The sequence below is a fragment of the Cervus elaphus genome, chromosome 9, assembly GCF_910594005.1.
Source record: "Cervus elaphus chromosome 9, mCerEla1.1, whole genome shotgun sequence".
Taxonomy (NCBI): Eukaryota; Metazoa; Chordata; class Mammalia; order Artiodactyla; family Cervidae; genus Cervus; species Cervus elaphus.
In genome coordinates this window covers 96,071,483-96,078,812 of record NC_057823.1, presented here as the reverse complement: position 1 = coordinate 96,078,812, position 7,330 = coordinate 96,071,483, and the positions used below count along the sequence as shown (strand labels likewise).

General features: G+C 38.1%; 1 pseudogene; it reads left to right on the top strand.

Annotated features, from left to right (window-relative positions):
* The first annotated feature begins 467 nt into the window (after positions 1 to 467).
* Positions 468 to 6,690, top strand: LOC122701034 (annotated as a pseudogene).
* The last annotated feature ends 640 nt before the right edge of the window (positions 6,691 to 7,330 follow it).

The following is a 7,330-nucleotide window of genomic DNA, read 5'->3' as shown; positions in this document are numbered from 1 at the left end:
AAAATATGCCTAATGAAACTCTTCTGTGCCATTAATTCTAAAAATTCTGAAATATTGAAAATGTGGACCAAAAAGCATCACCTGCCATTTCAGTAAACAACAAATTATATCCACCATCAAGCCATCAGCCACTGCAGCTGCCCCTGATGGCACAGCCTGAGGGGAATTCAGAATGGAGAAAAACAGGATACTGGCTCTGGGTATTTAAGATGCCTGTCAAAGAAATAATTTCAGTTGGTCTAGAATCTTGCATCTTCCCATTCATAGAAAAGCACTAAAATCATTAACTTGAAGATGTCTTGTGTGTGTATGTGTGTGATCAGTAATAATCTTTTCATGTTTGACTAAAAATTTTTTTTCAGCAGTAACTCCTACCATAGACTTCCACCTGGGCCTAGAGCAGTTTTTAAAGTAGTGGGGGGAGGCGGGCGGGTTGGGACCACCTCAGTACAGCCGCTGGCAGTATCATGGCGACCTGGAACCTCCCTTCCCAAGAATATGAAAGTGATGGTGACTCTTACGAAGCGTTGGATTTGAGTATGCCAGAAGACACCACCGGTAGAATCAGGTGTTTGCCCGCAGCTTTGGACCTATGGTAGAAAAATACTCAGTAGCCACCCAGATTGTAATGGGTGGAGTGAGTGGCTGGTGTGCGGGATTTTTGTTCCAGAAAGTTCAAAAACTTGCAGCAACTGCAATAGGTGGTGGCTTTTTTCTCTTTCAGATTGCTGGTTGTGGTGGCTGTGTGCAGATCTACTGGAAGAGAGTTGAAAAAGATGTAAACAAAGCAAAAGGACGATGAGGAAACCAGCAAATGAGGCAGCACCCAAAATCAATAATAGAAGAAACAACAGAATTTGTCAGACAGAACACTGTGATATCCAGTGGATTTGTGGGAGGCTTTTTGCTAGGCCTTGCATCTTAAGAAGGTGAATGTTCTATCACAGTGGAATCACCTCTGAGAAGAGACTTGGTGGTGATAAGATGGTCTCGACCTTACACATTGACAGATTCTCCAGGATTGGATGATAAGAAACAGCTAGCTGGGCAGTACCAAGCTCACTGCTTAGCATTTTGCCATCTGAAATTTGACAAACGAGTATCTGCTGTAAAATGACCTATATGAGATATATATATATATATATATATATATATATATATATATATATATATAATAGTATCCCTGAGCAAAACATGGCTTTCATTATTTTTTTAAAAATTTGTGTTTGTTTAAAATTTGCCTGTAAAACACTACTATTGAATGTAGATATGGAGAGATTAAAAAAACATCTGTTGGATATATTCCCCAGTAGAATATTATCTTCATTTTATTTTAAAAAAAGAAAAAAACAAAACTCCTACATATCCTGTCCCCTCTTTCCCTCTTAGTAATAGTCCTCCTGAGCTTTCTGAGGGGATGCCTTCCCAGACTCCAGTCCTCAGTACAAAATATAGTTCTAAATTTTTAGGTTGTGTGTGTCTGTGTTTGTTTTTTTGTTTCCAGTTGAGTTTTGGTAACCAACAAAGGGATCCAGAACAGACTTCTCTCCCTCACTTGAACTCTACAAGGAACGGGAGCTTTGGTATCAGCAGAAGCCCCCTTGATCCTGTTTGCCCTTCCTCAAAAAGTCCAGATGAGTTTAAGTGAGTCTCTCTTAGGTCTCAGACATCTGGTTATTAGCTGAAGAGATTTTGTTGTTATTATTCAGTCACTAAGATAAGTCCGACTCTTTGTGACTTCATGGACTGTAGCACTCCAGGGCCCCCTGTCCTCCACTATCTCCTGGAGTTTGCTTAGATTCATGACTTTTTTTTTTTTTTGATTCATGACCATTGAGTTAGTGATGCTATCTAACCATCTCATTCTCTGTCGTCCCCTTCTCCTCCTGCTCTCAATCTTTCCCAGAATCACTGTCTTTTCCAGAGTCGGCTCTAGACATCAGGTGGCCTAAGTGTGGGAGCTTCAGCATTGGTTGGTTGAATACTCAGGGTTGATCTCCTTTAGGATTGACTGGTTTGATCTCCTTGCAGTCCAAGGGACTCTGGAGTGTCTTCTCTAGCACCACAATTTGAAAGCATCAATTCCTCAGCACTCAGCCTTCTTTAGACTTCCTTTGTGGCTCAGTGAAGAATCTGCCTACAATGCAGGAGACCCTATTCAATCCCTGGGTCAGGAAGATCCCCTGGATAAGGGCATGGCAACATACTCCAGTATTCTTGCCTGGAGAATCCCATGGACAGAGGAGTCCGGCAGGTTACAGTCCATGGGGTCACAAAGAATTGGACACGACTGAGCGACTAACATACACACACAGCCTTCTTTATGGTCCAGCTCTCACATCCATACATGACTACTGGAAAAATCATAGCTCTGGCTATATGGATCTTTGTTGGCAAAGTGATGTCTCTGCTCTTTAATACGTTGTCTAGGTTGGTTATAGCTCTCCTTCCAAGGAGCAAGATACTGTTCTATTTGGTGGTGGCTCAACGCCTGCCTTAAGAAGCAGGTTTTCTTAGAATCTTACTTGCAAGGAGAGGTACCTGGCTTATCCTCCGTTGAAAGACACTGGGAAGATTTAATATGTACCTACAGAACTTAAACTTCCAGTACTTAACAGGAAATTAAAGGAAATCTTGCCCTTAAGATAGCCAAACTGAGATTCTTTTGAGGTTACAGAATTAATTTTTGTGTGTGTGCACAGCTAGAGAAAATCTGGCTGGATAAAACACCTTTTCACAATTCTGTCCTTAAAGTAACAAAAGCCTTTCTAGGAAGGACCTGCTTTTCTCTCCCTGTATATTTGGAATGTAAATATTCCACCTGAACTTAGGCACCCCTCCTTACAATCCCCCGTCCCGGCCTGCTCTGGTTTGAGACCTGGGTCTCTCATCCAGAAGGCACACATTTGGTGCACATTTGGCAGCCAGTTGGATAGACTGGAATTCATAGCTATCCTTTTGTCTGGCTGTGCCAGTTCTCAAGGACAGTCGTCACAAGGGCCCCAGCCCTTGGTCATCTCCCACTTCATTTTACCTGCCTGCACAGTGATGGCCCCTCACTTTCTTAGACTTTGGGGAAGTAATCTTTGTAGCTGTTGTGAAGTCTACATGCTTAGCACTCCCTTGTGGGAACACGTTTTGCACCTCATTGGTGTGAATTGCTATAAAGATACTACTTGTCAGTGACCAGGTGATGGACCCTTTAAATTGGAAAAGGTATTAAATTGGTAGATATTTAGAGAGCTCTCATTTTAAACAGCTGTTGTATTGGTACCTTTGCGGGGTAGGGGGGGAGGTGTGGAAATTATAAGGTTTTATATATATGTGTGTGAGTGCTCAGTCGTGTCCAACTCTTTGTGACCCCATGGATTGCAGCCCACCAGGCTCCTCTGTCCATGGGATTTCCCAGAAAACCAGCAAGAACGCTGGAGGCACAGACACACACCCCACACCCATCACACACACGTATATAACGTAGGAACTCCCTTAGTTTAAAATAAGCAAAAGTTTGGGAAACATTATTTGTGGTCTAGACTTCCTCTTAGTCTTACAGTTGCTAATAAAACATGAGATTGTTAATTAGATTAACAGGGAAGTAAGAAGCTGATGGAAAGTCTAAAGACTTCTAGCCAACAAGGTGGACATTTTAAAGGGACTTGTTTCAAAAGGATAAAAAAAAAAAAAAAAAAAACTTCAGGTAGTTCTCAAGAAATGGGGCAGATAAAACAGATATTAATAGGATTAAAACAAAGGTTTGATACAATACTACCTAGTGTTGGGGACCAATAAGGGGTCACTTTGTTCCATTTGACCTTGAAGGGCCCCAACCCTGTCTACTATATTTACCTTAGTTTAAACAGTACATATATATTTAGCAGACTGGAAAAATTACACTGAGATATCTGACCAGCAATTGCTTGTGGCAACACTAGGCCAACCAATCAAGTTAAAAGATTAAAAAGGCCTGAGTCCACTGGTTCAGCTCCTCACTGGGAACCTCAAAGCATTTTTACAAAAAAAAGTAGATAAAATGGCTGGAGGATAAAAAGGAAAGCTTCTGGGACTCCTAGTAAGACCAAGGCTTGTTGATGATGGGGTCCTATTGAAAACTGAAGTTAAAGGTATAAAACTGAGATGAAAGTTTCTAAACATTGGTATATTTCCATGGGCTTTATATGACATGGTTACATCTCCTGTGCCTAATTAGATTGTGTGATGGACCTTGTATCTCACTGGGGAATGTGTCCCCTGCCTACTTTAAGATGGGGCGTATACATCTGCCCCTAAGGTGATATTAATTAAACATACTGAAGGAAAGTACTAGCGTTACCGAAGCCCACAAAATATTAAAAACTGGGAGCTAATATTCTGGGGTTCATAAAAACAATAATAGAGTATTTTTGCTCTGAGTTTGACTTCTGCCCTCAGAAAGAGGGTCTTTGTTGAATACCTTGTGCAAACTTTTGAAGCCCTGATGAACTGAACCCTAAAATTCTAGAATATGGAATTCCTGATTTTCAGTGTAGTTGGAAATCTTATTCATTAAAAAAAAAGAAAAAAACTAAAGAAAATGTAGCTGGGCAAATCGATATTTTTATACCATTTAGGTGGCAAATCCGTTCTTAGGAGAGTTAAAAGCAACTGTCTAGCAAATCTCAACAAATCAAAAATTTAAGTACAGTCCACAATGACTTGAGACTGAGCCTGATTACCTCAATCAGATGGAATCTGAAACCAACGGGAAAAAAGGGGGAGGGGGAGAAAGCCTTTTTCAACTCAAACCTCTGAAAAAATCTCCCTCACCAAAAGCAAATTCACAGCTTCATTAAGGATTTGTCGTAGACAAATACAAATCTTAAGTCTTTTCCACAAATAGTAAAGCCTTAATCATCTGAGTAAATAAACTTATTTCACTGTTATAAACTAGTAAGTTTATGTTGTAATGCCTGACTCATAACTAACATTTTAAAGCTCTAAGATCTCTAGTTATGTCTGTGCAAATTATACATAGGCCTCTCTCTCCTCTAGTATTCCCAAAATTTATAAAAGAGCTCTAATTTACTTAAAAGTGCTTGCAAATTAAATATTTCTAAGTATGAAGAAAACTGGCCAGATAGAATTTTAGGTTCATGTAATCCAGGAAATACTAATATCTGGTATTAAAGCTATCTTAAGCTTGTTGGTTTAACCAATAGACCTATCTTATTTTTATTGTACCTAGGTGTTTTGAAGGTCAGTAAGTTAATTATGTCTGTTGCAACGTTTGTCAGCAAGCAGAATTAACCTGATGTATTGTTTTTTTAAGTTATAAAATATAAATAAGAGTTTTCTGGTGAACTCTTTAAGAATAATGTTTTGGATCTACCTAAAATAGTTTCTCCAGATTTTTGGTAACTTGAAACTTTAGAACTTTGCTAAGGTAAATGGTGGAATTCACTGAATATCCAGATTATTTCAAGTAAGATAAAATCCTGGAACATTAATTGCTGAAAACTAAAGATGTTTGGTTATTAGACACATCTTGTAGCACATTGAGGAGAGATACTCTATGAGAAAGTGCATGTTTCTAGAGGTTATAGAATATGTTCATAAGTTTACCAATCAAGAAATACTGGTATGTTCATAATTGCTTGCTTCTTAGTTTTCACTAGAAATCAAGGTTTTTAAGGATTGGGAATTAAGCTACTGGAAATATTTTAGTATGCAAGGAAAGTAGGATGTGTGTTTTCAGCAAAAGAAGGTATGAGGAATGGAAATGTATTGTGTTAAGGGAAAAGAGATTTTTGCCCTAAAGCTGATTAATTCTAAATGCAAAAGAAAAATGAAGAATAAACTAAATAGGTACAGAAAATTGTGCAAAGTTTGTGGAAAGGGAGGACTGAGAACAGTTTTGGACATAATTAGGCTGAGATTGGATTAAATTTAATTAGGTAAGTGAACTTTGTAATTCAAGGTAGATTGGTGCAGGGCTGGAGATTCCTCTTCTGTTAAGAGGAAAAAGCTTTCTGGAAATGTTAGGCTACTTTTGATACATGATTATGAGTTTATTTGTCTTTTAAATGATCTGTACTTACCTTAAAAATCTTTTGTCTCTTCGGTTGAATAAGTCTTGTTTCAGTGACCTATGATTTTATTTGATAGTGTTTAAATGATCTGATAGTGTTTTAAAACTTTGTGTCTCTTACAAACTTGCCCAAATGAAATTCTAAACAAAATTCTTCTGACCTGTAGCTAACTTTGGGATGCTTCAAAGGGCCCCTGAAATATTCCCAAAACAGATACTAAATTAAATGAATTTATTGGGTATATTACATGGGAAATACGATCAAATAAGTGGTGGCAAAATTTTCTTATATGGGTAGATATCATTAATATGGATGTTCCAAATCTAAAATTCTAGTACATCCTGGTATGTTATCAAGTCATAATTCTAGTTATCTTAAAATGCTGTATGTCATAGAAATAACCAAGTTTCTTGTCAATTGTGTTATAATCAGATTTTAATTTAACCATGCCATTTTAAGTCTTTAGTCACTTATGTTAATAGACAATCATTTTACTCAGATGTTTTTATGAAGATCCTAAAGAAGATTCATAAAAAGGACTATTGGACAAACAAGTTTCTGATGACTTTTAGATCATACTACTAGAAGGGGTAAGAAATTACAGAGCTCTAATTGAAAACCTGACTTCACCCAGATCAACAGGAATTATGAGCAATAAATGATTTATAATTTTATGACTTTTTTTCTTAAACACTGCCTTTTTATCTTTTTCAGAAAGCCTTTCTTATGTTTTGACCTGCAACAAGTTGGTAATTGTTATCTTCATTTACAAAAGGTGTGATTTATCTCTACTTGATCCCTTCAGAATTTTTCTTCTCCAGCTGCCTCCCCTGTGGACTTGATGACTTATTGTGACCAGCTTACATTCAGTTACACCAATTGTTTTAGTCTGTCCTCTTGTTTCTCCAACTATTTATGCCTTGTCTCTACCTGCTATACTATGATTTTATTAATGATACTAGCTGTATTTACTCATATCCTGTCTATAAGATGGGCTTCCTTGGTGGCTCAGATGGTGAAGAATCCACCTGCCGTGCGGGAGACCTGGGTTCGATCCCTGGGTTGGAAAGATAGTTTTCTATTGCATTATGCAATGGTAACCCATCCTCTGACAAAATTAATGATGGCTGAAAGTCTTGAGGCAGTTGATCAAATGTAACTCTACCCAGAATAACTGTAATAGTGCAACTGTAGAAATGGGGAGAAGCAACAAGGGAAAATTTTCATGGGTCATAATTCCTAGTGCTGTGGGAAAATTGATCATG